Consider the following 22,415-nt stretch of genomic DNA (forward strand, 5'->3'; position numbering starts at 1 on the left):
CTCAGTCACACTTGAGTAAAATAATCCTATTTCTATAAATGTCATAGGATCTTTTTTTTAAAGATATTTTATTTTCATGGACCCCTTGCAATTACACCACGGACCACTAGGGGTCCGCGGACCCCCGGTTGAGAAACACTGTATAGCTCATGCCAGGAGTTAGCTAGTGCTAAGCGTTAGCTTAGTCAGTGAAGCATTGGGGAACTGTGTAGCATTAAAGATGCGTGGCACTTATCCTGTTGACGTTAAAGCCTTTCGGTTGAAGTGGTCAGCGCACTTAAATGGTTTGTATTGAGGCTACACTGTGACTGCACTGATTTTGTGTAACAGAATTATATGTATGTGTAGTGATTAAGTAATGATATGGCAATTCATATACATGTTAATGGAAAGCATATTGTAAGATGTTCTGAATGAAAAGAAATTAATGAGATCTCACGTTAGAAACAGACGTAGAATGAAATGCTTACTGTTCTGCACTATTTGTGTAGATTGTGTTTTTTTTTTACTACCAGATAGAATTTGGAAGATTGTGACGGCGAGCCCAGCCCAGTGAGACTGTGGACCATCATAGAGGCGGTGGCCTACCGTAGGATCTGTCCCAGCAAACGTCTGACAAGCCTGACTCATTCATCCAGACACCAGATAAGAACCCATACACACCAGCCTATTTCCTCTACCAGGGTAGAAATAGTCATGGTTGAAGTATATTCAATACACTCACAGATGAGTAACTGAACTCTTGGACCAACACACACACTCAAGGACCAGGAACTGAACTTTTCTTTCATCTCAAACCGCTAACACTCATCGAGGGTTGTGATTTGAACGAGGTGTTCTTTGGTTTATTATTTTATTGACACCGGTCTGGTGTCATCATCCTCAAGGTTCATAATAACCGTTTTAAATTCTTCAAGAGTGGACCAGTTTTTTTTTTTTAATGTCCAGGTTGTTGGTCTTAATTTTCAGAGCAACATTTTGTAACCATGTCTAATTATCCAGTATTATCTAACACCAACTCAAACCACGCACACTTTCTGATATCTGGCCTTATAATATTAAAAAACGGATGTTTGCAGATGTGTAAGGCTCTACTGGCGCAGGTGCACTACCGTCGCATCAGCTTTGTCTGCACCTGGCCTGTTCCCACAATGCCTTTTTCACTAACATTGGTACAAATATGGAGTCCATCATTACAGCAAGCAATGTCTCATCCTTTGACACAATTTATTCCAACAGAATGAGTTTTACAGTCAACCAATCAACCAATCAATCAAGTTGCATTTTATATAGCGCTTTTCTAGCTGCAACAGCCACTCAGAATGCTTTACAATTAATTAATTCTCTCTCTCTCACACACACACACACACACACACACCAATGGCATGTCAACTATGCAAGGTATTCAAGGTAACAACTGCTCAAGTATTAAAGGTACAATCCAGTTTTTTTCCTCCATTTAAGAGTCCCCTAGTTCAGCTTCTATCAGCCATCTTTTTTTCCTGTAATCACACTTATTTACATACAGCCAATCAGATCAAATCCTCAAACTATGAAACCCCGCCCACCCTTGCTGTACGTGTCAATCAAAGTTCAGCTCATGAATATTAACGAAGACTAGCTCACGCCCTCACAGTTATAGATAAAGGTACTGCATCTACCTGTGTTTTAATTTTGGTGACCAGAATCCCATTTGTGCTATTTTTCTTAGTACCTCCCCCCTTGCACAGTGGTCAATACCATGCGCATCCAAAATTACTATTAGTCTAGCAGGAGGGGCCCTCAAGAGTTTGAGGTACCCCTACCCGAGTTAGAACAAAACACAACCATGTGTGGACGTCAGCCTAGGACACGGAGAATATCAGCTAGGGGCCGCCGGACTGAGGCACTGGGGAGATACTTTAGGGGCCGCATCAGGCTGCAGAAGTAGCATTTGCTCCACACTCATTCACACACACACACACTTTATTTTATCTGTTCTATTTTTGTATGGTATGTTCTTGTTCTTGGTTCTGATTTAAATGGATTATTTCAATAAAAGTTATTCTACCTACACCTTAGATCTTTATGTTTGTAATTTAGTTAAGCTTTATTGGGTTGCTCACATCCTGACTGTTTGGTGTAGCCTACAGCACCCGGCCTTTCCCTCTCCAAATATGGGCATTTTGTAATCATCTAATTTGTTTGGTTCCAGAGAAGTAGTAGGTCTTAATTCACCTTGTTTGCAATAAAAAACAAAATATATGCCCACACAACCATTTGGTTTTAGTTCAGTAGCACCTGAGGCCAACCAGTACCAGTATATCCCATGGGAATCTATGTTTTCCCAGTGAATAAGAGAAAGGTTAAGGAGTGCTCTTGTCCTATCCATAAACATGCAATTTAAGTTAAAGCTATGTTTATATGAGCTTATATCGGTATTTATTTATGTATAAATATAAAAATTACTCTCTGGTTATGTTGGGCAGATACCTACTTCATACCACAGCAAATGTGAGGAAATTCTGAGTGAGCATTATGAAATTATGGGCTTTTTTGTCACCTCACCCCTATCCGGACTGGACTAATTTGGCTCTTTTTCGGGTATTAGGGTAGGTCTAAAGAATAGCCCAAAAAACTTATTTCCCACAAACATAAAGTTCCACAACCATCCATTTCATTAATGGGACACATATGGGATATGAAAAAACATGGTTGTGTTTTGTTCTAACTCGGGTAGGGGTATCTCGAAAACTAAAGCCCTTTTTGAGGACTTGCTGCTAGCCTATAGGGAGAGTAGGTCAACTGTTGCAACCAGGAGACCTTCATGATTTCTCCGTATGCCCTGTGAGTCTTGGGAAGCCCCCCTTTGTTGCCATAGCAACCGTTCCGCATTTGATGCCGCCGCTTGGATATCAGCAATATCATTTTCTGTGATTTCTGTTGTTATTTCTGCTGTTAATGCTAATTGTGCTGTGACTGATGAGGTTGCAGCCCTTTTTGGCGGCCTCGTCTGCAGCATTGTTTCCAACTGTTTCTTTAGATTTGTCTTTTTTGTGCCCTTTGCATTTTGTAATTGCTATTTGTTTTGGCTGTATCATCGCCTCTATCAGTGCTATAACTTGCTCATGATGCTGTATGGGTGAACCATCAGTCTTCTTACTTGCCGACATGGAGATCATTACCTTGATGAAGTTTTTATCTAAGCTATGCCAGATATTGGGATTTTCTGTTTACTCCCATTTCTTGGACTGTGCCTCCAACACCATTGATCCCAAGGGTTTTGACTCATAGTCCGGATTTATCAATAATGACAAATGAGGAGTAGCATGGGGCACTTTGAATTGGGTTTCGAGATACGGATTTGTTTCAATTTGTATAGCTGCACCTTGTTTCCCAATTATTATGGCTGCAGTATTAATCTGCACATTAGGTGGTTGCTCTTTTATCCATTTGTCATTAAGCCTTTCATTGCTTTGTTGATGGTATTGCAGGGTGCAATGGTAGTCCAGAGAGGGGGCGACTGCCTGTGGTATCTGTGCCGAATAAAGGGTAGCCATTTGTTTACTACTTCCTGCACGTCCTGCTGCATCTGTCCTAACCAAAATACAGTTGCTGTGCTGCCTGTTCCTAGCACTGGCATCTGCAAGGCTTTGTTGCTTATGTAAATTCCCGTCTGATGTGCATGAGATTCTACATCCTAACTTGCACGATGCGTCTCTCCCTAATAGAGTGACTGGAGTGCTATCGGATATTAATGTAGGGATGTGTATTTCTTGATTATTCACAGCTAGGGATACAGGTTCTTTGGTGGGAATCAGCTGCACTTTACCCGATAATCCAACTGTCTCGACAAATTGTCCAGACCGGGGGAGATGAACAGCATAGGATCATGAGACACAGGTGTAAGCGGCCCCTGTATCTGTCATCATTGGTGTATTTTTGCCTTCAGTTTGAACCTGCAGCATTGGTTCGCTATCAGCTCCCCTTCAGATCATGGGCAGCTGATTTCCCCCCCATTAAATCCTCTAGGCATCCCTAGTACCCCTGGTTGGGGCCCTGCCAAACACTGACAGGTCCCGAGGGGGGTCTCATGTCCTGCTGTGGTGCTTGTGCCCATGGTTGTCTGGGGCATTTGTTTCTCAGATGTCCCATCTGTCCGCATCCCCAGCAGGCCCTCGGTCCATTGTTGGGTTTTCTTCCCGGCCTCCTTCCTCGGGATGGTCCTGGGTGTTCTCTAACCCACCACCCTTGGTATCCTTCTCTTGGATAGGGAGGTTGTTGATATGTGACCATTGGATGATGTTGCAAGGCTTGTATCCATTTTCCTGCTCCCTCATGCAGGTCAGGGAGCTTGTTAATAAGACCACTCATGTCCATTAATGTCCATGGAGTGTACTGCATGACTCTCCCTTTTACCAATATAGGAGCCATAATGTCACCCCCCCCCCCCCCTTGGGAGAATGAAGACTCCAGGCAGAGGGGTCCAGTCCCCACTCCACCCGCACTCCCCCTCCCCTCCTCTGGGGTGAGTGTAAATGTTCCGGTCAGGGTCCCAGCAGTGCAGCTGCTTTTCACCCTATAGGGAGTCCCTTTCTCTCTGAACCTCATCTGCTTTAGTTGTTCTGCTATCTCCTCTGCTTCCCTCATAACATACTCCTGTTGCATTCACAACTCCTCCTCCAGCCTTTTTATTTCCTGTCGGTAACACTCCTCCATATCTAGACAGCCTTCAGCTGCCTCACTGCTCTCATCTCTCTCCCCCCATTTTCTCTCTGCTCTTCTCAGGTCCTTTCTTACTTCAGCATATGCCCTCTTTTGCTGACTTTTGCTTCTTACTGTATCTTTCGGCCTACTTATGGTATCTTTCTGCCTACTTACGGTATCTTTCTGCCTACTTACGGTATCTTTCTGACTACTTACAGTATCTTTCTGTCTACTTATGGTATCTTTCTGTCTACTTATGGTATCTTTCCGTCTACTTACGGTATCTTTCTGTCTACTTATGGTATCTTTCTGTCTACTTACGGTATCTTTCTGTCTACTTATGGTATCTTTCTGTCTACTTATGGTATCTTTCTGTCTACTTACGGTATCTTTCTGTCTACTTACGGTATCTTTCTGTCTACTTATGGTATCTTTCTGCCTACTTACGGTATCTTTCTGTCTACTTATGGTATCTTTCTGTCTACTTACGGTATCTTTCTGTCTACTTACGGTATCTTTCTGCCTACTTACGGTATCTTTCTGTCTACTTACGGTATCTTTCTGTCTACTTACGGTATCTTTCTGTCTACTTATGGTATCTTTCTGTCTACTTACGGTATCTTTCTGTCTACTTATGGTATATTTCTGTCTACTTACGGTATCTTTCTGTCTACTTACGGTATCTTTCTGTCTACTTACGGTATCTTTCTGTCTACTTATGGTATCTTTCTGCCTACTTACGGTATCTTTCTGTCTACTTATGGTATCTTTCTGTCTACTTATGGTATCTTTCTGTCTACTTACGGTATCTTTCTGCCTACTTATGGTATCATTCTGCCTACTTACGGTATCTTTTTGCCTACTTACGGTATCTTTCTGACTACTTATGGTATCTTTCTGTCTACTTACGGTATCTTTCTGTCTACTTACGGTATCTTTCTGACTGCTTTGTCCTGACCAAAGGAATGGTTCCTCATTATTCTCTTCCTCAATGGCCTCTTCTTTAAATGTAAATGTCTTAGTTTGTGCCCCCGGTTAACATCATCTGGGAACTGTATGGTGGTGGAGACACCTGATCTTCCTTTTTTCCCAGTAATCCCCTGTATTTGTTACATACTTTTCCCCCTTGTTCCCTATACATTTTTGTTATTTCTAATTCTTCTTGTTTTTTTTATGTTTTCTCTTCTGAGATTTTTCTTTTGGTTTATGGTTTTTTATCAGCGTCTCCATTTCCTCACACATGCTTAGATCAAAAGTGCCTTTCTCTGGCCACTGAGTGGCAGAGCCGCTTGTTCTTTGATGCCGTCTCTTGTTTACATCTTTAATCTTATCCTGCAGCAGCGGGTGTTGCGTCAGCAGTATGCTTTCTGCTGTTGGAGGGGTTGCCATTGTCCCTTGTTTGGGGCTCTCACGTCTCACTGTATCGTCTCCTCTGTTTTCTATCTTGAATAAAGCTCTTATTCGTTTCACTGTTACAGCAGGCACTCCTTAATGTGCAAATTCTGCCTTCAGATCTTAGTCAATTAACTGTTCGTGTTTCTACTGTAATTGTCACAACTAGATTTACCCATAATGCTCCAGTCACCCCTATTTGTGCTTCATAGCCAATTTCTGGTTGTTTTAGGAAGGAGAAGACTTCTCCAGTTAAATCTCCCGTCAACAAGCCACACCCTGTTGTTATAATTTTCTCTAATACAGGTCCTGTCCTTATGGGGCTTCCACAAATAATCTAATAATGCACTCCACGGGAGTTTTGGCCACTCTTGTTCAAATTGAGCTATCCCTCCTAATATAGTAAGATTCTGTAACAGCGATCTCTTATTTTCATCACTTAGGATCCCACATCAGAATAAAACTGCTCTTTCCAGAAATGGTCTCTAAATCCTTTTGTTTTTATCAACAATTTTTTCTATTATTTCCTTCAATTTACCCCTCAGCTATCTATTCTCCTGTAATGCCTTGTGTCTGTTTCACTCTTCCATCTTAACTTGCACTCTCCTCCACATTATTACACAGAACACAATCACAAAGACTCCAAAGAGTTTCTACCCCTAATCTTGTCTGTTTGTTTATTTTTGTTTCCTCCTCTCCTGTTATCGTTTATTCTAGTGTGTTATCGTTTATACTAGTTTCTTATCTATAGCGGACCTGACTCATAGGTCCTACAGTCTTGTGGAGAGATTATTTTTTTCCTTTTAGAGGTCAGGCGCCGGCTCCGTCCCGGAGTTCCTGTGGGTCATACAGGCTTATCGGGCTGGCTCGGATAACCTTGTCGCCTTTCCCCTGTTTCTCTCCAGCCTTCAGAAGGGGCGTCCATAGGCGCTCTCCCCTATTATGTGTCGTAGGTCACACGTCCCTCAGCGAGAGTCTACCTGGAGTGCGGCTCGGCCCCTCCGTTGGTTTTACAAGACTGCGGACTGGTTTAGGGCTCAACCAGGCCCAGGCTTTTATCTACAAGCTTATTATCCTTCAGGCTGGAGGATTCAGATACTGTATCCGGATGTACTATTACACCCCGATACTATACTGTACCTGTCCCCGTTTCCCTAAACAGGCGCCTAACTCCCCAGAGCTAGGTCTTGGTGGACACGTTTCTTACCGTTCCTTGATACTGTACCGTGCCCTGAGACACTGTATTTTGCAAACGATACTGTATATCCCTTATATACTGTTACACAAAATACTGTCCCATGCCCCGTCCCTATCTTTTCCTAAGATAGACGCTTCACTTTCTACACATGTTAACCCCCCACACAGAAGGACTCTTGTCTCTTTAATTTGTTCGTTAAATTTGGTAAGCTTTTGAAAACAGCTCTTACCGGCACAGATAATGGGCATCCCAGCACTGATCTCCTCACAGAAATATCTATGATAAAGCAAAATATCGCTTACCTTTTAGTGGCCACTTTTCTGTGAGGAGTCCAGAGCCGGGGCCCACCCTGCGTCGAGGCAGCTTGCTTTATCCAATCCTGTTCGTGACGCCAATTATTCTCTGTGGTGGCCAGTGATACAGAGACATTGCAAAAAAAGTTAATGAGACGAGGATCCTTCAAAATAAGACTTTTATTAACGTATCAACAAAGTCTGAGTCAGGTCTGCAGAGTGACTGAAATTCAGACAAAAGCCTTCCTGTCTTCATACCATTAACAAATCTAGAGAACAGTCTACTGGCGTCAGTCAATGTCCTGCTGTTAATCAGGGTCCTTGTTGATCAGGACATGTTGGCGGAGCACGAGCCTCTCTATCAACACAAGGATGACGTTAGGATGTCTTCAGTCATCCCCCTCTGACAGTCTTGATATGCTGCTGCTACTGCTGCTACTGTTTCCTGCGTAATAAGGGTTACACTTACATGATGGAATGTCACTTATCATACTGTTGGGCATGAACAAGTTTATCTTCTACTGATGTCATGTCCTGGTTATATGGCCTTGTGCTAATTGCCACTCTTCCTTGTCACTCTAATCACATGAAATGACAAATACCCACATGTGCCCTTACGTACTACCATAGTATAAATAATACAATATTAGTCATTTGCAAAAAAACATTGGCCCTGAATGTTTTATTACACCATGTTCAAGGTTATTGGACATGAAAAGTTAAATTGGACTACTGATTTGTGTCCGACTTCAAAAACCAACAACACAACACGACATGTCCATGTTTCCTGTTCAGTAATTACAAATGGAACAGTCGTTAAATGGTTGTCTACTTGAAGAGTTTCGAACACCAGATGAAAACAATAGTCAGTTCTCATCACAGAACAGCGTTTCAAACCATTTATCCTTTCAAGTGTTTGTGGGTTTTAATGAAATTTTATGAAATTCAATGAAAAAATTCTGGCACAGGACACAAATCCTCTACACCAGACTCGACTTTTTCTTCTTTTTTTGTTGTCATTTTTTAATGGCCAAGTATGATCACCCCATACAAGGAGTATGACTTGGTACAGTACACATCACATACACAACAGCTGCAGCTAAGAGGTGAGCGCTCGGCGTGACAGGTAGAAATATGGGTGCAGCTCAGAGCACGAGTAATATGAAAGCTGTGACAGAACGGGGGTGCTGGGGGTCCAAGCTGTGGTAAGACTGTCAAAGAAAGCTGAATCAGTTTATATGACCATCAGTATGACAACACCAGTTGCTGTAAGGCTTGAATGGCGCAGTAGCGTTGCGGAGTAGTAAATTAAACTGCACAGATCCTGTTGCACGGATGGGACTGTGTACACTGTTGTCTTCAGACAACTCAAAGTGTCTTAGCTGCCCCCTTTTCATCTGAAAAGCTCCCATCGGTGTTTGTAACAAGCTGACATATTTTATAAGGAAACAAACGCCACCGTAGCATAACAGTGGATTGACCTCTGCTGCCGACTTGTGGCGATATAGGGACACTGCATGTCTGGTTTTTTTTGATAAGGCGGTGGTGTAGCGCAAATTTCTGGGCCCTATACATAAGCAGTGTCTGTGGGCCCCTTTCCTCTTTTGTCTCTCACGCATCACTTTTTTGAGTTCTAGCATACTGTATATTATTTATAATCACAGTACGTTAATCTATTTTAACCTGACTTAACATAACTTAACCTAACCTCAACCGAACTTAACTATCTTGCAGTGACTGAAAAAATGTATAGTATCACTTCACACTATGATGCTTGTTAGGGTACTGGTGCTGACACCATGATGTTTATTCCACAGTAAACACCCACTGACGGGACTTCTTGTTTGCAAAGTCATTGATTAGGTCTTTAAAGTCCAGTTGTTTTGCTGATTGGCTGTTCAGTTGACAGTAGAGCCAGGCTGTTCAGTTGAGAGTAGTGCCAGGCTGTTCAGTTGAGAGTAGTGTCGGGCTGTTCAGTTGAGAGTAGTGCCGGGCTGTTCAGTTGAGAGTAGTGCCTGGCTGTTCAATTGAGAGTAGAGTCAGGCTGTTCAGTTGAGAGTAGAGCCAGGCTGTTCAGTTGAGAGTAGTGCCAGGCTGTTCAGTTGAGAGTAGTGCCAGGCTGTTCAGTTGAGAGTAGTACCAGGCTGTTTAGTTGAGAGTAGTGCCAGGCTGTTCAGTTGAGAGTAGAGTCAGGCTGTTCAGTTGAGAGTAGAGTCAAGCTGTTCAGTTGAGAGTAGTGCCAGGCTGTTTAGCTGAGAGTAGCGCTAGGCTGTTCAGTTGAGAGTCGTGCCAGGCTGTTCAGTTGAGAGTAGTGCCAGGCTGTTCAGTTGAGAATAGTGCCAGGCTGTTCAGTTGAGAGTAGTGCCAGGCTGTTTAGCTGAGAGTAGCACCAGGCTGTTCAGTTGAGAGTAGAGCCAGGCTGTTCAGTTGAGAGTAGTGCCAGGCTGTTTAGTTGAGAGTAGTGCCAGGCTGTTCAGTTGAGAGTAGAGCCAGGCTGTTCAGTTGAGAGTAGTGCCAGGCTGTTTAGTTGAGACTAGCACCAGGCTGTTTAGTTGAGAGTAGTGCCAGGCTGTTTAGCTGAGAGTAGTGCCAGGCTGTTCAGTTGAGAGTAGAGCCAGGATGTTCAGTTGAGAGTAGTGCCAGGCTGTTTAGTTGAGACTAGCGCCAGGCTGTTTAGTTGAGAGTAGTGCCAGGCTGTTTAGCTGAGAGTAGTGCCAGGCTGTTCAGTTGAGAGTAGTGCCAGGCTGTTCAGTTGAGAGTAGTGCCAGGCTGTTCAGTTGAGAGTAGAGCCAGGCTGTTCAGTTGAGAGTAGTGCCAGGCTGTTTAGCTGAGAGTAGCACCAGGCTGTTCAGTTGAGAGTAGTGCCAGGCTGTTCAATTGAGAGTAGAGTCAGGCTGTTCAGTTGAGAGTAGCGCCGAGCTGTTCAGTTGAGAGTAGTGCCAGGCTGTTCAGTTGAGAGTAGTGCCAGGCTGTTCAATTGAGAGTAAGGCCAGGCTGTTCAGTTGAGAGTAGTGCCAGGCTGTTCAGTTGAGAGTAGAGTCAGGCTGTTCAGTTGAGAGTAGAGCCAGGCTGTTCAGTTGAGAGTAGAGCCAGGCTGTTCAGTAGAGAGTAGTGCCAGGCTGTTCAGTTGAGAGTAGTGCCAGGCTGTTTAGTTGAGAGTAGAGTCAGGCTGTTCAGTTGAGAGTAGAGTCAAGCTGTTCAGTTGAGAGTAGTGCCGGGCTGTTTAGCTGAGAGTAGCGCCAGGCTGGTCAGTTGAGAGTAGCGCCAGGCTGTTCAGTTGAGAGTAGTGCCAGGCGGTTTAGCTGAGAGTAGCGCCAGGCTGTTCAGTTGAGAGTAGTGCCAGGCTGTTCAGTTGAGAGTAGTGCCAGGCTGTTTAGCTGAGAGTAGCACCAGGCTGTTCAGTTGAGAGTAGAGCCAGGCTGTTCAGTTGAGAGTAGTGCCAGGCTGTTCAGTTGAGAGTAGAGCCAGGCTGTTCAGTTGAGAGTAGTGCCAGGCTGTTTAGTTGAGACTAGCACCAGGCTGTTTAGTTGAGAGTAGCGCCAGGCTGTTTAGCTGAGAGTAGTGCCAGGCTGTTCAGTTGAGAGTAGTGCCAGGCTGTTCATTTGAGAGTGGTGCCAGGCTGTTCAGTTGAGAGGGGTTCCAGGCTGTTCAGTTGAGAGTAGTGCCAGGCTGTTCAGTTGAGAGTAGTGCCAGGCTGTTTAGCTGAGAGTAGCACCAGGCTGTTCAGTTGAGAGTAGAGCCAGGCTGTTCAGTTGAGAGTAGTGCCAGGCTGTTTAGTTGAGAGTAGTGCCAGGCTGTTCAGTTGAGAGTAGAGCCAGGCTGTTCAGTTGAGAGTAGTGCCAGGCTGTTTAGTTGAGACTAGCACCAGGCTGTTTAGTTGAGAGTAGCGCCAGGCTGTTTAGCTGAGAGTAGTGCCAGGCTGTTCAGTTGAGAGTAGAGCCAGGATGTTCAGTTGAGAGTAGTGCCAGGCTGTTTAGTTGAGACTAGCGCCAGGCTGTTTAGTTGAGAGTAGTGCCAGGCTGTTTAGCTGAGAGTAGTGCCAGGCTGTTCAGTTGAGAGTAGAGCCAGGCTGTTCAGTTGAGAGTAGTGCCAGGCTGTTTAGTTGAGACTAGCACCAGGCTGTTTAGTTGAGAGTAGCGCCAGGCTGTTTAGCTGAGAGTAGTGCCAGGCTGTTCAGTTGAGAGTAGAGCCAGGATGTTCAGTTGAGAGTAGTGCCAGGCTGTTTAGTTGAGACTAGCGCCAGGCTGTTTAGTTGAGAGTAGCGCCAGGCTGTTTAGCTGAGAGTAGTGCCAGGCTGTTCAGTTGAGAGTAGTGCCAGGCTGTTCAGTTGAGAGTAGAGCCAGGCTGTTCAGTTGAGAGTAGTGCCAGGCTGTTCAGTTGAGAGTAGTGCCAGGCTGTTCAGTTGAGAGTAGTGCCAGGCTGTTCAGTTGAGAGTAGTGCCAGGCTGTTTAGCTGAGACTAGCGCCAGGCTGTTTAGTTGAGACTAGCGCCAGGCTGTTCAGTTGAGAGTAGTGCCAGGCTGTTTAGCTGAGAGTAGTGCCAGGCTGTTCAGCCTCTCCTGGAACACCGCTGATCTGTGTGGGTCAGAGCAAAGTGCAGGGCAGTGGCAATGGCATCCTCAGTAGACCTTTTGGGGCGGTAGGCGAACTTATGTGGGTCGAATGTGGGGGGGATAATCTTTTTGCTGTGAGCCAGAACCAGTCTCTCAAAGCACTTCATGGCAATGGGGGTGAGGGCTATGGGTCGGTAGTCATTCAGACATGTGGATGTTGGTTTCTTTGGGACAGGAATGATAGAGGTGGTCTTAAAGCGTGCCGGGACTGTGGATTTGGACAGTGAGAGGTTAAATACAGTTGTGAAGATCTCAGCCAGCTGGTCGGTACATTCCCAGAGTACCCGACCCGGTATGTCGTCCGGTCCGGCAGCCTTCCGTGTGTTCACTCTGCGCAGTGATTCTCTGACCTCTGCGATCAATAGAGTGAGCTCCTGGTTTTCTGGGTGGCTGGGGATTTTTGTGGCCGGGTCAGTATTGTCCTTGTCGAAGCGGGCATAGAAATGATTTAGCTTGTCTGGCAGGGAGGCATCATGGACAGTGGGACTGCTATTGGAGCTTTTGTAGTCTGTGATAGATTGAATGCCTTGCCACATTCGCCGGGGATCGGAGTTATTGTGAAAGTGGTCCTCTATTCGTAGGGAATATTTATGTTTGGCTGTTCTGATGCCCTTTTTGAGGTTGGATCTGGCTGCGCTGTAGGCCTCACAGCATCCCGGACTTTCAGCAGCTGCCGGACCTCACTGGTCATCCAGGGTTTCTGGTTTGGAAAGGCGTAGATTGATCTTTTTGTTGTGACACTCTCAGTGCAATAGTTAATGTAGGCTAGTACGGCAGATGTCTGTTCATTAATGTCTGTATGGGAGCCATGGGTAGCTGGATGTGCAAAAATACTCCAGTCGGTGTTGTCAAAACAGTCCTGGAGTTCAGAGACTGCTGCTTCTGGCCGGACAGTGACTGTCTTTACTGCTGGCTTGACCCGTTTTATGAGGGGTTTGTAGGCTGGGACCAGGAAAAGGCAGAGGTGGTCAGTGATCTTGGTTTTATACACACACACACACCCACACACACACCCACACACACACACACACACACACACACATATATATATAAAATACTTTTTTTAATTTAAAGTATTCAGTAGCACGTAAAAAATTCAAATATCTGTTACTTTGATCTGTGGAGAAAAATCACACATACTGCCAAACACTTTTTACATGTACACACCAGTCAGCCATTACACTAGAATCACTGACACGTCAGTGAATAACATTGATTATCTCATTACAGTGGCACCTGTCAAGGGGTGGGATATATATTAGGCAGCAGGTGAACGGTCAGGTCTTGAAGGTGATGCATTGGAAGCAGGAAAAACAGGAACGCGTAAGCATCTGAGTGACTTTGACAAGAGCCAATGGTGATGCTAGAGGACTGGGTCAGAGCCTCTCCAAAACAACCGGTCTTGTTGGGTGTTCCCAGTATGCAGTGGTCAGTACCTACCAAAAGTGGTCCAAGGAAGGACAACCGGTGAACCGGAGACAGGGTCATGGGCGCCCAACGCTCATTGATGCGTGTGGGGAGTGAAGGCTGGCCCGTCTGATCCGATCCTGCAGAAGAGCTACTGTAGCTCAAATAGCTGAAGGAGTTCATGCTGGCTATGATAGACAGGTGTCAGGACACACACTGCGTCACGGCTTGCTGTGTATGGGGCTGCAGACCGGTCAGAACCAGAATTACCTACAATGGGCACATGAGCATCAGAACTGGACCATGGAGCGGGGGAAGAAGGTGGCCTGGTCTGATGAATCACATTTTTTTTACATCATGTGGACAGCCGGGTGTCGAAGAGATGATGCCAAGATGCACCATGGGAAGAAGGCAAGCCAGCAGAGGCAGGGTGACGCTCTGGGCGATGGTCTGCTGGGAAACCTTGGGTCCCGGCATTCATGTGGACGCTTTTATTATTAGTATTATTATTATTACTTTGAAATGTACCACCTACCTAAACATGGTTGCAGACCAGGTACACCTCTTCTTGGCAACGGTATTCCCTGATGGCAGCGGCCTCTTTCGGCAGGATAACGTGCCCTGCCACACTGCACACGTTGCCCAGGAACGGTTTGAGGAACATGAAAAAGAGTTCAAGGTATTTCCTTGACCTCCAAATTCCCCAGATCTCAATCCCATCGAGCATCTGTGGGATGTGCTGGAAAAACAAGTCTGATCCACAGAGGCCCCACCTCGCAATTTACAGGACTTAAAGGATCTGCTGCTAACGTCTTGGTGCCAGATTCCCTGAGGACACCTTCAGAGGTCTTGTGGAGTCCGTGCCTCGATGGGTCAGAGCTGTTTTGGCGACACGAGGGGGACCTACACAATATTAGGCGGATGGTTTTGATGTTTTGGCTGATCGGTGTGTGTTCCTTTACAACAACAACAAAAAAAGAAAAAAAAGAAGAAGGAAAAGTAGATCTGCGGGACACTGTGATATTCATAATGGACAGTAGGTGATGCTTTAGGACTGGTGCAGCACGACGTGGGCGTATCTTGTAGTCTTGCAGGCTGCAGAGGGATTCTTTTGGGGTGTGTGAGAAAGAAGAGGTGTAACATGATGAAGACTCACAGAGGCAGGTGAGGAAGAATACCAAGGTTTTAAGCACATGGTGTAGCTTAATGCGACGTGGCAGGTATTACAACACCGCCTCCTAATCCTCATGTTCTGTTCACTAACCGGCCCTGGATGTGTTGTTCACCGGTCATACTGACCCAAGTCACCTTTGGATTTAATAGCGATACAGTTGCAGTATTCATCTAAAAATACCCAATGTGTCTCATCCTTATCTCACTTATTACTAAGATTAACTAAAATTAACACCGTTTATGGTTAGTAGTTGTAATTTCAAATGGGTCATTCTGACCCAAACAGAACACCAGGGTTAGCCAGGTAGTTCCTATGTGTGAGTTTTTGTGCAATGTGCCTTTAACCCAACTGCCCAGTTAAGTAGCGGTGAGTCACGTTATGATCGTCATGTGATTTGGAGTCTGCACATGAAACATAGCACGAACGTGGCAAAAAGGAAACGGTCATGGAAAGATCACACAGACACGACGTTTTCATGATCAGCACATTTATTATTCCTCTTCGCGTACTAAAGACCGCCCAGACAGCATCCGGATGTGGGCCACTTCAGGCAGTGATGCGGCACTGACGGCCTTCTTCTGGCCCTGACCAAATGGATGTGAGCCTGAAGTGGCCCACATGTATAATAGCAAATATGGCCCAGATATGCCAAATCACATGTGGGCCTTTTCTGGCAAAGCTGCGGTGCTCTGGGCAACATGTGGTCTGGATGTGACCCTGAAGTGGCCCGTGTGGTAAATGGTGAATATGGCCCAAATATCACAAATCAAATATGGGCCACCTTTGGCAAATATGTGGCACATGCGGCATTGCTATGGCTTGGTTCTGGCCCAGATCTGGCAAACAGGAGCGGACCGCCCAAGTGCCCATCATTCCACGCGGTATGTGGGCCGGATGAAGTGCCGGGTGTGGGACGGGTCCGGGCCACAGCGGTTTTGCTATCTGGGAGGCTGCTATCAAAGTTGTCCAGGATGGAATGACTAAATATCTCCTGAGAAGTACTTCTGTTTTTATTCTGCTTGCTGCACCTCCGTTTCTGAACTCCCTCCCTCATCACATTTTTGTTGGAGGTGGTGAGGCGGCAGGCATCTAAATCCAACTAGCCGGAGGTTAGGTAAATATGTGATCAGACCCTAAAAAGTCCTAACGGGTAAATACTTGCAGATGAAAGGTTTTGCTCGGTTTCCTGCACAGCTACACTTTGATCCGGTTTACAAAGAAAAGATTTAAAATGAAAACAGATATAAACAAATTATATTTATTATTCATTTTAGGTTGTCAGAAAATGGTCACCCGTTGTATCTAAAGCTTCGGTCGGTCAAGATTAGTGTTGAAGTTGTGCTTGATGGAAAGAATATAAACCAGCAATACGTGCCGGTACTGGGCAGCACTGGTCTAGCTGTGGCGGGGCTTCGGGAAAGTACTCTACCCAAGCCGGTACCGTGAGTTTTTCTCTTCCACTGCACAGATGGTAGTACTCATCGCCGTGTTGTACATGTTTATCTTTCCAGTGTGTCTGAATTAAATCTCAGTCGGTATTCTCAAACCTTTGCACGACATTTGCTTTTACGCCACGCTCTATTGCGAACACTAGTTCCTGGACCAAACATGCAGTGACGTGCATTTTTGGTTGTTGTGGGTGGGGTGGGGGGGTCTAATGCATATGTAAGGAGTAGCAACAGCAGTTTAGATATGTGTGCGGCGTGCTTTCCTGTCATTCATTAACGGTTATGTGCAAGTGACAACGTCAGCTTGGTTAGCTGCTCCACAGAGCCTGCAGAATGACGCCTGCTTGTCCCTGTACAGCCGTGTTGCAATGCCAAACCACCTCCTAATGATGTATACGAACACACACCTCAGTCTACACAACATTTTTCAAGTGTGTTGTATAACCAGTGCCAAAATAATAAAAAAAAAAAGAAGATAATAATACTACATCATGCTTAAGAGGTGATGCTTGTCGAGTCATATTTGCGGTTAGGGGAACGTTTCGTGGGCGGCACGGCGGCACCATGGTTAGCGCAGTCGCCTCCCAGCAAGAAGGTCGTGGGTTCGAGCCCCGGGGTAGTCCGACCTTGGGGGTGGTCCCGGGTCGTCCTCTGTGTGGAGTTTGCATGTTCTCCCGTGTCTGTGTGGGTTTCCTCCAGGTGCTCGGTTTCCTCCCACAGTCCAAAGACATGTAGGTCAGGTGGATCAGCCGTACTAAATTGTCCCTAGGTGTGTGTGTGTGTGTGTGTGTGTGTGTGTGTGTGTGTGTGTGTGTGTGTGTGTGTGTGTGTGTGTGTGTGTGTGTGTGTGTGTGTGTGTCCTTTTCTATTTCCTTAGTGTCTAAGCTCTCATACAACTCACCATACACCTTTCCTTTTCCTTCGCCACGTCTCTCTTTACTTTGCACCACATCTCCTTGTACTCCTGTCTACTTTCTTCATCTCTCTTACTATCCCACTTCTTCTTTGCCAACCTCTTCCTCTGTATAATTTCCTGTACTTCCTCATTCCACCATCAAGTGTCCTTGTCTTCCTTCCTCTGTCCTGATGACACACCAAGTACCTTGCTAGCTGTGTCCCTCACTATTTCTGCAGTGGTTGCCCAGCCATCCGCCTGTCTTAACTCCTGCCTGAACTCCACACAACAGTCTTCCTTCTTCAGCTTCCACCATTTGATCTTCGGCTGTGTCTTCACTCGCTTCCTCTTTTTGGTCTCCAAAGTCATCCTACAGACCACCATCCGATGCTGCCTATCTACATTCTCCCCTGTCAGCACCTCACAGTCTCCACTCTCTTTCATGTTGCACCTCCTGCATAAGATATAGTCCACCTGTGTGCACCTTCCTCCACACTTATAGTATGTCACCCTGTGTTCCTCCCTCTTCATGGAATATGTATTCACCACAGCCATCTCCATTCTTTTAACAAAATCCTCCACCCTCCGTCCTTCCACATTTCTCTCCTTGACACCATACCCATCACCTCCTCATCACCTCTGCTCCCTTCACCAACATGCCCATTGAAGTCTGCTCCAATCACCACTCTCTCCTCCTTGGGTACCCTCTCCACCCCTTCATCCAACTCACTCCAGAATTCTTCTTTCTCTTCCATCTCACACCCAACTTGCGGGGCATATGCGCTGATAACATTCATCATCACACCTTCGATTTCCACCTTCATACTCATCACTCTGTCTGACACTCTCTTCACCTCCAGCACACGCTTGACATACTCTTCCTTCAGAATTACCCCTACCCCATTTCTCCTCCCATCCACACCATGGTAGAAGAGTTTGAACCCACCTGCGATGCTCCTGGTCTTACTTCCCTTCCACCTGGCCTCTTGCACACACAGTATACCTACCTTCCTTCTCTCCATCATATCAGCCAGCTCTTTCCCTCTACCAGTCATAGTGCCAACATTCAAAATTCTGACTCTCACCTCCACACTCCCACCCATCCTCCTCTCCTGCTGCCTCTGCACATGCCTTGCTCCTCTCCTTCTAGTTTCCACAGGCACTCTGCAGGCCAACAGTACCGGTGGCAGTCGCTGGTAACCCAGGCCTCAACCGATCCGATATGGAAATCTGATTTATGATTTGGCAAAGGTTTTATGCCAGATGCCCTTCCTGGTGCAACCCTCCCATTTATCCGGACTTGGGACCGGCACTAAGAGTGCACTGGCTTATTTATCCTCGGCGGCTGGGTTACTGGGTCAAACGGGTTGGACTACTGTAACACTCGATTTGCAGGATTACCCAAACAGTCAGTAGGACGGCGTCAGCTCATTCAAAATGCAGCAGCCAGAGTCCTTACACATACTCAAGGATTTGTTTACTCCAGTCCTGAAATCCCTTCACTGGCTCCCAGTAAAATACAGAATCACTTCCAAAACCCTGCTAATAATCCATGAATCTCTTAATGGCTTGGCTTCTCGGTACATGTCTGACCTGCTCACTTATTATAACCCGATCAAGCCTCTCAGGTCATCAGGCCGAGGTTTTCTAGCTGTCCCGAGAATTAGAGCCAAGTCTGGTGAGGTGCCTTCAGTTACTGTGGTCCTGCTGTCTGGAACGAGCTGCCTGCTGACCTGAGGTCCAGCACGACTGTGTCCACATTCAAAAGCAGACTCAAGCCTCCCCTATTCTCCCAGGCTCATGGTTAACTGTTGTGTGTGTGTGTGTGGGTGTGTGTACCTGTATGGTAGCACTTGTTTCTTGTACAGTTGGTTATATGTGCACATATAACTAAATAAATAAAATAAACGGAAACCCAGTTTCTGTTTGGTTGTGTTGATAATTTGGGGATTTTTAAATGTTGTCTGGTATGTGTAATGTACGCTGGGTGTATGCCTCATTGATTCAGTTTCTGCATTTTACTCGTGCTTATATTCTTAAATGTATATTGTTTGTTACCTATGTTTTCACATGTTTATGCCTGTATTTTACACTTTGTCTTTAATGCAAAGCACATTGAGCTCACTTGTAATGAAATCTACTACTACTACTTTCGGCTGCTCCTGTTAGGGGTCGCCACAGCGGATCATCCGTTTCCATTTCTTTCACTTGTAATGAAATGTGGTATATAAATAAAACGGCCATCTCCCCAGATGGCGAGAGATAAGCAAAGGAAGATGAAGGACTGCACTGACAAGAAAAGGAGTGCTGAATCAGTACATTTCCGGTTTGACTCCTCGGTCAAGGCTAAGAGGCCTGGTATGGTGCACAAGAAGCCGTCAAAATATTCCAAACCCCTACAGGTGTTGGAGCCATGTGGACCTCACACGTCTAGACTATGGGATGACCACGCACGGAACGCATCACACTTGGCTCCAGCACACCCCCAGCAGGAGAAAAATGGCCCTAGCGGACACCTTGGTCTTCACGTGGGAGGTCGAATGGATAGACAGGGAGACACGAGGGTTCCCCTAGACTAGCCTCCACAAAGACAGGTCAGGATCAGAAGACCACCAGTATCGACTAAGGAATATGTCGTGTAGAGAAGTAAAGAGGAAAGAACCGGTGTAGAATGAACACAGGAGTCTACAGGGACAGTTCAGACAATATTATCCACAGTTCAAGTAAAGTTATTTTGAAGAAAGGCAAGTTTCAGCACTTTGAGACTCCTTAAGCGATTCTTTCAGTTGACACCGTATCAGCACAAGTTTGGTAAAGACACAGTAATTGTTCCTTTTACATCAGAATCAGAATACTTTATTCATCCCTTTTAGGTACCTCTATTTCTCTTGGTATGTATGTTATATTAGGAAGAGGGGATGTGTTTTATCCTCGTTACACTGTGAAATACAGAAACGGACAGTAGGGGGCGAGAAAGGATGGGACCCATAGAGCGGAATCAGGAAGCAGAGAGTAATGTGCCATGTGATAAAGAGGCTGCATATATAAGCACTTTATCGGGAATTATTGCAACATTACAAATACACCGTAAGAGGCAGTCAAGATGTAAGACTGACTCCAGTGACTGCCGGAGTACCAGGGGCACACGGTCCAAGTCCGACAACTGGAAAAGGGAGAAATATGGAGACACTGTCTGCATATTTTCCCTTCACCGGTCACCTGAATATTGTGGTGGTTTACCTGAGTACTTTCCCCGGGGCACCAGGGGCACATGGCCCAAGTCCTAAAATTGTACATTTGTTATTAAATCATCCATCCATCCATCCATCCATCCATTATCCAAACCGCTTATCCTGCTCTCAGGGTCGCAGGGATGCTGGAGCCTATCCCAGCAGTCACTGGGCGGCAGGCGGGGAGACACCCTGGACAGGCCACCAGGCTATCACAGCCCCCCCCCCCCACCACCACCACCACCACCATCACACACGCACACACCTAGGAACAATTTAGTACGGCCGATTCACCTGACCTACGTGTCTTTGGACTGTGGGAGGAAACCCATGCAGACACGGGGAGAACATGCAAACTCCACACAGAAAGGACCTGGGATGGCCTGGGGTTCGAACCCAGGGCCTTCTTGCTGTGAGGCATCAGTGCTAACCACTGGGCCACCATGCCACGCTCACGTAAATTGAATTAAATGTTGCCTAATGGAGAAGGTGCAAATCTTCACAGCATCCAGCGAAGAGGTCCATAACACAACAGGAAAAGCAGGCTGTCAAAGAAACGTGATGTTGTGTGGGAACCGTAAGTCGCTGGGCTGCTGGTGGACATTATGCTACCGACATGTGTCGGGGCTGAAGCAGACCGTGTCCCTCAGTCAGACGAATAAATGCCCAGAGAAATGAGACATGGAAATGAGCATACGTCACATCGAGATATTTCTTGTGGGTCTGTGGTTCAAGGTCAAGATCTTTTATTTGTCAAATGCACAACAATACAGCATGGCGGGCGTTGCTGCCAGTAAAATGCTGGGGCATCAGTTCAACCTAAAAAAAAACTCAAAGAATATGACGGAACGGATTAAATTCATTTAATTCATTCATTCATTCGTCAGGGTCACGGTGGCAGCAAGCTAAGTAGGGCACTCCCTCTCCTCAGCAACACCCTCCAGCTCCTCCTGGGGGATCCCAAGGCGTTCCCAGGCCAGATTGGACATGTAGTCCCTCCAGCGAGTTCTGGGTCTGCCCCGGGGTCTCCTCCCAGTTGGCTGTGCCCGGTAAGCCTCCAAAGGAAGGCGCCCAGGAGGCATCCTAATCAGATGCCCGGACCACCTCAACTGGCTCCTTTTGACGCAAAGGAGCAGCGACTCTACTCCGAGCTCCCTCCGATTGTCCGAGCTCCTCACCCTCTCTCTAAGGCTGAGCCCAGACACCCTACGGAGGAAACTCATTTCAGCCGCTCATATCCGCCATCTCACCCTCTCAGTCACTACCCAAAGCTCATGACCATAGGGGAGGGTTGGAATTAAATTAAACTAACGGATTAAAAAAAGAAGAAGCTCAGGTTGGACGGTTTGGAGACAAAGCAAGAGAGGCAAGCTCGAGATGGTGTGGACATGTGTGGAGGAGAGAGGCTGGGTATATCGGGAGAAGATGCGCAATATGGAGCTGCCGGGGAAGAATCAGAACCAGAACACTTTATTCATCCTCGAAGGGAAACTGGGTTCTATTACAGACGCTCACGCTCTAGTAAAGAAAAAACTAACAAGATACAAGATAACAAGAAAATAGAAACAAATAGAAACAAAAGATAAAATAAGAAATAGAAATAAGAACAAAATGTATCAGCAAGTATGGTGCACATAACACCCTATCTGTACTGCACTACCGCAGCACACAACAACAGCACAAACAAAACCCGACAGGGTAACACAAGTGGAAGGGCAGTCCAGTGAGCATTAACTGCGAGTGTCTGACCCTCTGAGGGAGGAGGTGTGAAGTCTGATGGCCACAGGCAGGAATGACCTCCTGTGGTGCTCTGTGGTGCATTTCGGCAGAATGAGTCCATCACTGAAAGTACTCCTGTGCCCGACCAGCACGTCATGGGGTGGGTGGGAGACATTGTCCATGATGGCACATAACTTCAACAGCATCCTCCCCTCAGAAACCACCGCCAGAGAATCCAGTTTCACCCTCACGTCGTCACCGGCCTTGCGGATCAGTTTATTGAGCCTGTTTGCATCTGCTACCCCCAACCTGCTGCCCCAACACACAACAGCAAACAGGAGAGCACTGGCCACCACAGACT

General features: G+C 46.2%; 1 long non-coding RNA gene across 1 annotated transcript in view; it reads right to left on the bottom strand.

Annotated features, from left to right (window-relative positions):
- The window catches only part of LOC130125554 (uncharacterized), a 31,779-nt gene extending 23,793 nt beyond the window's left edge, over positions 1-7,986 (bottom strand). The window contains exons 1-2 of the long non-coding RNA XR_008811454.1: positions 7,828-7,986; positions 7,579-7,678 (exon numbers count right to left, since the gene is read on the bottom strand). This is a non-coding gene — a long non-coding RNA (uncharacterized LOC130125554). The remainder of the gene's footprint in view (positions 1-7,578; positions 7,679-7,827) is intronic.
- Between the last annotated feature and the right edge of the window lie 14,429 nt (positions 7,987-22,415).

The sequence above is a fragment of the Lampris incognitus genome, chromosome 1, assembly GCF_029633865.1.
Source record: "Lampris incognitus isolate fLamInc1 chromosome 1, fLamInc1.hap2, whole genome shotgun sequence".
In the NCBI taxonomy this organism is placed as follows: domain Eukaryota; kingdom Metazoa; phylum Chordata; class Actinopteri; order Lampriformes; family Lampridae; genus Lampris; species Lampris incognitus.